Source organism: Rattus norvegicus, chromosome 14 (assembly GCF_036323735.1).
Source record: "Rattus norvegicus strain BN/NHsdMcwi chromosome 14, GRCr8, whole genome shotgun sequence".
Taxonomy (NCBI): Eukaryota; Metazoa; Chordata; class Mammalia; order Rodentia; family Muridae; genus Rattus; species Rattus norvegicus.
This window is the reverse complement of record NC_086032.1, coordinates 21,043,193-21,051,895: the sequence shown is the minus strand read 5'-3', so window position 1 is coordinate 21,051,895 and position 8,703 is coordinate 21,043,193. Positions and strand designations below refer to the sequence as shown.

General features: G+C 40.4%; 1 pseudogene; it reads right to left on the bottom strand.

The window, feature by feature from the left end:
• Window positions 1–1,639: 1,639 nt before the first annotated feature.
• On the bottom strand, window positions 1,640–8,703 carry Kbtbd8-ps2 (kelch repeat and BTB domain containing 8, pseudogene 2; annotated as a pseudogene).

The window sequence follows — 8,703 nt, the reverse complement described above, 5'->3', positions numbered from 1 at the left end:
TGACTCTCTCTAAGAAAACTTCAGCCTCACAGAGGCAGGGGGTGGAGGGATGTGATAGGGGGTTTATGGGAGGGAAACTGGAAAAGGGAATAACATTTGAAATGTAAATAAAAATATCCAATAAAATATGCTAGTTATAAAGTTACGACTTTATAAGTTGTATATTTTTGGCTAGTATGAGATTAAGTATAATTATTCAAAGATCATTAAAAGGGACTCTGACTAAATGAACAGTTTTATATTTAAAAAGAAAAAAAAAAGAAAACCCGTTCTGAGTACAGGCTCTGTCTCATGTGTAATATTCTTTATCAGTTAGAGTAGGAATAGTAATGAGTATGTTACCAACCTAAATGCCTGCCTTAGGTAAAAAAGGAGTTTATGTTAATATTCCTAACTAATTTTGAGACACTTATCAGTTCAATATGAACAGTGCCATAGTACCTAGAGTACAGAAACCTATGACTCTGTTCACTCACTCATCCTTCCTTCTATGTCGCCTTCAGCTACAAGTGTTTCAACATAAAAATATTCATTACTGTTGAGGGCCAAAAATAGAGAGGTTGTAACTGTAATAGGAAACTTAGAAGCCACTGAATTATTAGACCACTCCAAGACTCTTGTTTCTGGAAAACAGAATTTTATAAGTAGGTGTTAAAACTTCACGGTATTAGTTAACTTTCACGATACTAACAATGACTGGAAAGGGAGAGGATGGGAAAAGAGTTTGGGCAACAAAACACCCCATGTTAGTGCAAATTTGGAATTGTAAAACTAAATCCAGTTAGAACAATGGCCAACAGCCATATCCTATCACACAAATAGCAGACCTCGTGGAGTCACAAGGTAAAGTCCCATGACCATGGAACTAGCATGCTAATCTGAAAGAGAAACATAGACTCATAAACCATTTAAATCTATCTAATGACACGTGAATTAACTTAAACGAGCACCAGTCACCTGCAAACCTGAGCCATTTCTGGAATTTTAATGGGACAGTGTTAGCACTTGAAAAAGTTATGGACAGAAAACTGCCACTTTAACCTTGTAGCTTAACTTAAAAGTTACATGAGAAATATGAAACAATGTGACTAAAAATTCATTCTGAAAACTGAGTTTTCCTTCAGTCTGACAGAGCACATTTAAATCCTGTACACTTGAAAACAGTACACCAAAAATATATATGTGAATAGATATAAATAATGACTGATGACCTAAGTTACTGCTTTTCTGTGTTAGAGAAATCACAGCTAAATAAATGACATTGCCTCATATTGTTCCTGGTATTTAAAATAAAAAGTGACGTTAACCAGTTTGGATTTCTTTACCCAGGAATACTCTGTTTTTCAAGAGTACATAGTTGTCTTGAATTCACCTGGTTTCTCAGCAACTATTTATCGCAAAATTCTAGGGCGATACTTTTAGGCCATGGGTGGAAAAATGCTGAAAATTGCACTTTGTTACCATTCCTGACTAAAACAAAAATATCATGAAGGTAAAAGCAAATCCGTCCCGGTACCACAATCTCTATGAGCACCCATTTCTGAATACAAAAGTGTTAGCTTTCTTCAATGTGGACAGCATTTCCTAAACAAGCTTCCTTAGTCTGAGAGTCCAATGACATGCTTTGGCCTGCTACTTATTAAAGAACTTTCTGAAGACATTGAGGATAGAGTTTAGCCACTGAACACTCAAAATGGTGGCCATCCTATCTGGGTTCTCATACACTTTTATTCACGGGTCAGCAATGTTATCATACTGGTAAAGAAAATTTTTTTTTCGTGCTGGTTCTGAAAATATGTTCTTCAACAGTCACTTGAGTAGCTTGTACAAATAAATGAAGTTTATTCTGGAAAAGTATCAGCTTAAGGTACGGATTTATAGACTGATCGCAAGGAAAGTCCTTTTTCAAGTCCATTTATTTAACTCAATATCGTAGGCTTCAATAGTAAAAAACACACTCATGATCTCCACAGGTTCCAGCTATGTAGTAGATTAAGTATTTGTACACAGCTACTAAGCCCTGGATTCTAGGCACAGTCAAGGGTATTAAAAATCCCCAGGAGTCTCTTTCAGCCTCATTGAAGAGGAAAAATTCTCCCTGTGAAATATAGATTTTTTTTTCTTTGTGCTCCACAGCATTATGAAACTCCATTGCAGCCGGAATGGCACAAACCATCATCCAGCAATTCTCCCTGCTATCATAGCACTCCACAGACTTCAGTGAGTTTCTTCCATCACTTTCGTAAACATGTCCTCCAATAGCATACATTTTACCACAGCAATATACTAGTTTGCAGCCTATTCTGGCCCGAAGCAAGGATGGCTTGGTAAGCTATCTATTGATGGAATGGTCATACATCCAAAAATCATTTTCTGCTTTGTGATCAATGGACACCTCACTGCTGCTTGACCTGTACCCTCCTGCAATGTATATATGTCATTATCTGGTGATACAAGAATCCCAACTTCTCTTAAGTCATTTGGTGGTTTGCATAGTTTAAACACCCTTCCTGTGACTATATCTAGACAAGGCACTGTCTGCTTCTTCCCTGAGTGCTTGTGTGCAGCATCAAAACATATGATCATCTCGGAAGCCATCATTCCAAACCTCTGTGTACAGCCATTGGTGTAGGATGGTCCCTTTTCTCCACAACTTTTGACTATGGCCTGTGCAGACTGAGGAGGAATTTTCTCAATAGATGCATCTTCCATTAGAGGAAAACATAGACATTTGACGATAATTTCTATTTCATTCTGCTCATGTTCAAAACCCCTTATAATGCTTTCATAAACATGTTCTTCCCAGTCTACAGTTAAATCATCACTACCTAGTATGCTTCTGAGTTTGTCTTTTGTCAGCTGGAGAAATGTAGAGGGCCGCTATAACATTCGCCATCACAAGATGGCGCTGGCTTCCACTGCACCCCACATGGAAGGCCAGGATAGCTTCCGCGATTACATGATGGTGCTGGCCTCCGACGCACCAGCCGACTTCCTTTCAGGAAGTTAACTGTGTGCGCATGTGCAAGAGTGCCTTCGTGCCAGGTCTTTGCCCACTCTGGGGCGTGCCTAATGAGATCATGGGTAAGCGACCAATCAGGTGTGTATGCGCCGCGCTAGGGTATATATAAGCCGCGCCATGCAGGCATGCATGGTTTCTCCTTAAGATTGAATAAATTTTGGCTGCAGCAAGGATTCGTATGTCCCCGCGTGTTTTCTTGCTGGCAAGAGGTCGCGCGGGACATTTGGTGCCGAGAACCCAGGATAAACGCCTCACCATCACCGGCACCGAGGAGAGCCTCCGTTCACGGAAAGGGTCCAGAAGCTGCGGGACGTGGGTGAGACTCTGAGAGACAATGTTTAGCCTTGATCTGTTCCACCTCACTCTTTTGCTAGATGCGGCGGAAGCCTCTACTATTGTTTTGGCAGCCCTCGGTTTTTTTCTATTGGCCTTTGAGTTTCTAGCTACCATCAGGCGCATGGGAGAGCGTCAGAGGTCGCATGGGAGCCGCCCAGCTGTAACAGCAAAGCAAAGAGCGCGGGAGGAGGGGGGACAAGGCGGCATGTCAGAAACAGGGTTGGGTAAAAAATTAAAGAGCTCAAGGAAAGGTAACAAGAAGATAGTCCCCTCCAATGCGGAGGCAAAAGATTGAAAAAAACGCCCCGGGAGAGAAAAAGGGAGGAGATAAAAGGAACACAGTATTTTGGGAGAAAAACTTTGTCCTTGTGCTTGTAAATGGTGTGATTAGGCTCTGGAAGCTTTGCAGAGTCATACTGATTAGACTTGATAGAGGCAGACCTCCTGTAAATTTATTCAGGAGAATCAAACAAAAGGACATCTCAATGCCCATGCACAGCTTGATGAAGTTAATATAATTGGGTTGTGAGTGGAAATACTCAGGACTGTGTTTCACTTCCATACCATTTGTGAATGTCAGTTGTGCTGCTCAGATATCCCATAATATATCTCAGTATCTTACAGGAATTTGGTTTCAACACGTTGATGGACTAGTCCAGGAATTGAGACAATCCATCGTCCATATTGACTCCACTCGAGTAGATAGTCACCGTGAAATGGAAAATCCTACCTCTCTGCTGACACCATCTGGTTTTTTCCCTCTTTGTCTCTTGTCTGTCCTTGGTGCACCAAGATGTCCTCATGTCTGTCAGTTTATGTCTGTAGTTCTTGCTTCTCGTTGTTTAAATATTTTATGTTTCATGTTCAAAAGAAAAAATGGTAAAAACTTTATCTGCCGGTCGTTCACATCTTGATTTGGTTTTAACTCGTTTCAAAAAGGGACAAATGAATAAAAAACAGTTTCAATCAGGCCTTTAGAGCCCTGTACCTACAGCCAGGAGTCTAGGTTAGCTGGAGAAGCGGCCCAGAGGCTAAGCGTCTGCACGAGTTGATCTTAAAGGTGCCAGCAGCTTCTCAGATTCTTTGGTACAAGAGCTGACAGCTGTTTCTCTTAGAGAAATCCCTGACTTATTATTTGACTCAACTGGTGACAAGGTGCTTCTCTTAAAATCATAGCTAAAAAGGTAAAAATAGTGTTTGGTCTAAATATTAAAGATATGTGTAGCCACTTCAATTTGTTTCTGATTGGTTTTAAATGTATAAATATTCTCTACTTGCCTTGGTCATAGATTGTTGGCTTTTAAGTTATTGGATATGGTTAAAAAGGTACAACATTGGTAACAGAAAGTTGACATAAAGCTGGTAATTTGGACGGAGTCATTCTAGACAACATGTGGCGTGAGCCAACCCAGGAAACAGATCTAAATTGAGATAATATTTTTATGCAAATCTTATCCTAGAAACCAGGCTTCTAAAAGAGTTTAGGACAATGTCTCTTTGTTGAGGTACTGGAGACTACACCATCGTGCGTTCATATATAGGAATTGGCAGTCAAACTTTGTACTAGATTGTTGGAGGTCGAGTTTTGCTTTCCAAAGTTGTGGTTTGCCCTGAAGCTATCTGTATTTTGATGCTTATTCCACTGCCCCAAGAATAGCTGCCTAGTCAGTACTCAGAACTCAGGTGACTTCCCAAAGTGGTGGTTGTGCTCTGGTGTTACAAGGAGAATTTAAGGATTGTGATTAAGGATTGCCAATGTTACATTGTCTAACTCAAACTTATTTTTAATTAAGAAAAAATCAAACAGGTAGAGATTGTTACAAGATTTATGAAAGATTGATGAGGTTTTGGAAATTGTGAGAACATTACAGCCAGTCTGTTTACTCCAACTGCCATTTCAAGATAGATTTAGAGGATTGATTTTGAGTTTTCATTTTATGAGCTTGCTTATAATTTTAAAGAGCCCATAACGTGATATCATTAAGAATGGCTAATAGCCTTATATTATGTAATTTTGTTGCTTCTTCAATGTAAGAAGTTAGAACTTTAAATCTTTCAGTGTATATGGAAATTTTTACTACAAACCTTTGCTCTCAAAACGAGCTTTAATATTTGGGGAGTAGCTGTTGCACTACTCCAGAAAAGAATATTTGAAACTAATTTTAAGCTTCTAAGGATATGTTAATTGCCAAAATACCTCACCTTACCAGAGGACTGAAGCCTTTGTTATCCACATTGGAGGTAAAGCTTCAGTTGTGTTAATACAAAATTGTAGGCTAGAGACATGGAAGTATTTTAAAAAGAAACCTGGTAAAACATCTTATTCCAAACAACAATCAAATTGGTTATTACAAAATACTGATATTTGGCCTATTACATATACAAATTTTTCAGGCAAAATTGATAATTTTACTCTTTACATGCTTTTGTACTTCCTGTATATTTGTGCTTACAACCCATAGGAAATGCGTTTACTGTATTTATAGGTGGTTCATCTAATGAAAAGGCTACATATATCATTGGATCACTTGTTTATTCTCTTGAGTTTCTGTTGCTTCAACACAGATTATTAATTTCCATGGTTTAGCCACTGTTTTTAAATCAAACTTTCAATTCACATACTGATAGCCAATGAGTGGCTTGTGGTTTATAATCGATTTCAGTTACTTAATGCTTTATTAGAGACAGGTTTTCTACTTAAAATCAATGAGTGATTTCAGTGTGAATGTCTGACAACTCACTGTCCTTTCAGTGCTCTGGCTCAGACAACTAAATTAAACCTTAGGCTCATACCTAACTTTGAAAATGGTAATAGAGTTGATATGAAAAGAAGAAGACTCCATTTACTTACTTTAAATTCTCAGCCTCGTCCTGCCAGCTCAGGGATTTCTAGTAAGACTGAAATTGGACAATATTTACAGGATTTGACATTTCTAATTAATGCTTATGTTTAGGTAAATAAAGTTTGTGAGGTGCTAGAGAAATGGCTTAGTGGTTAAGAGCATTAAGAACTGTTCCTTAATAGACCATTTAAGAACTCAAACTGGATTGCCTAGACTTTTAACAAGGGAGGACATTGATACCAGACAGATTATAGGCCTTACATAGAAACAATTAGTCAAAAAAATCTGATTCTTTATATATCCAAATCAATAATGCTGGAGACAATAATTTGGTATACAAGTCAATTTATAAATACAAGTGCTCAGTGTCCTCAATTTAATCCTCGAGGACATACCTTAATAAATAATATCTTTACTATATCTTAATAAATAAAAGGGGGAGTTATCCCTGTATGCTAAATAATGCTCCTTTTATTTCAATTTTAAAATTTGGATGCCAAAGTTCATGGCACCCTACAACTAGGCATACTTCTGCCTAGGTGAAATAGAGAGATCCACATATTGACACGATCCTGTCCAGATATTTTATATGGGGAAGAGGGAATGTTTGTGTTTTTTCTACAGGATGCTACAAGAGTATGCCAGCTGCCAGAGGTGGTTGCTGAGACTTGCTGATCCTGGTTGCATAAAGATTCAGCTCTCCTGGTTCGGGTCCCTGGAGTCATTCCTCTGCCCTGAGAGGAAGATGGAAGATTCCCCCTCACCTTTTGTCATCACAGAGATTTTGGCGTTGCTGCAGTCAGTGTTACCGCTGCGTGTGTCCCGTCCCACTATGGCCCACTCTCTGACCCTCTGCTCACTGCTGCTTGCCGGAGAAGACTGGACTCCAGCCATTGCTGCCCCCCTCATTTCCCTGGTGACTCTTGCTGCCTTAACTGCTGTTGTCATTTTACAGACTGTAGCTTCACAGGAATGCCACCTGCGTGAAGCTGCTGTGGACTGGGGAACTCTGCCCTGGTTGTACAGATCTCAGAAATGGTTCCATTGTCTGCTGGTTGTTCCAGAGAAAAATGACTGATCCTGAACTGTCCTGGAAAAGACCTTGACACTTTTGCTGCTATTGTAGCAGCCATTACTGCTGCAGACATTGTGTCTGCAGTGTCTGGAGTTATCCTCCCCCAACCTATTGTTAGACAAGCACAGTGGGTGAACTTTCTGGAGTAGTTGCTAACATTTGGGAATTCTAAATTTTATTATAGGAGTGGCTTGACTACGGCCCTTGGTGGTAACAGCTGAGGAGGACCAAATGAGGTGCCCACTACTTATCGGGAGTGGCTCTGTTTGGTGCAGCCCTATGCTGTGGATTAGTGTTCATGCTATGGTTGGTTTGCAAACTCAGATCTCAACAGAAACGTGACAAGGCCGTTATTCACTCACACACTTGTGGCCACTGAACAAGGAGCCTCCCCTGGAATTTGGTTATCTTGCTCAGGAATTAGTCGGTATCTGAGTTCTCTGCTCTTGCACCCCATGGAACTGTGGATCCATTGCACTGGGATGAGAGAGACTCAATGATTCCTTTGATCAGCCCTTCCACATCGCTGAGGTTTCCTCATTGCACGCGATAGGGTGATCATGATTTGTTATAAATAAAATAATAAGGGGGAGATGTAGAGGGCCGCAATAACTTTCGCCACCACAAGATGGTGGTGGCTTCCACTGTGCCCCACATGGAAGGCCAGGATAGCTTCTGCCATTACAAGATGGCGCTGGCCTCTGCTGTGCCAGCCGACTTCCTTTCAGGAAGTTAACTGTGTGAGCATGTGCAAGAGTGCCTTCCTGCCAGGTCTTTGCCCACTCCGGGGCATGCCTAATGAGATCAAGGGTAAGCAACCAATCAGGTGTTTATGCGCCGTGCTAGGGTGTATATAAGCCACGCCATGCCAGCGCGCGGGGTTTCTCCTTAAGATTGAATAAAAGTTTGGCTGCAGCAAGGATTCGTATGTCCCTGCGTGTTTTCTTGCTGGCGAGAATTCGCGCGGGACAGAGAAACTCTTGTTCTTTGGTGACACACAGGAAATTTTTTGGATGTATTCTTTTAATCGATCTCCAAGTTCCTGGTGACCATAATGATCAGCAAACATAAAGACTCCAATAGAATTCTGTGGATCCAAATGGCTAATCATATATTTAGCACACTGCTCTTGTATGGAAGGAATATGGAAGATGCTAGCTGTAGTGAACATGGCTTGAACTTTGGCCTCTGTCAGAATAACTAGAGGTATAGGCATAATTCAATACTAAATCCATCGATTCAGCTTCAACACCGATGATCCGCACTTCTTTCTGAGTACTTCCTGTAAGGTCTCTAGTGAACATGGATCTGAAGCAGGGTATGACTGCAGCAAGAACGTTTCTATGACAGGAAAACATTTGCCCATGATCCACTTCCACTACAATGTCTGTCAACTGTCCTTCATCATACATTGTTTTGAGTTGCTT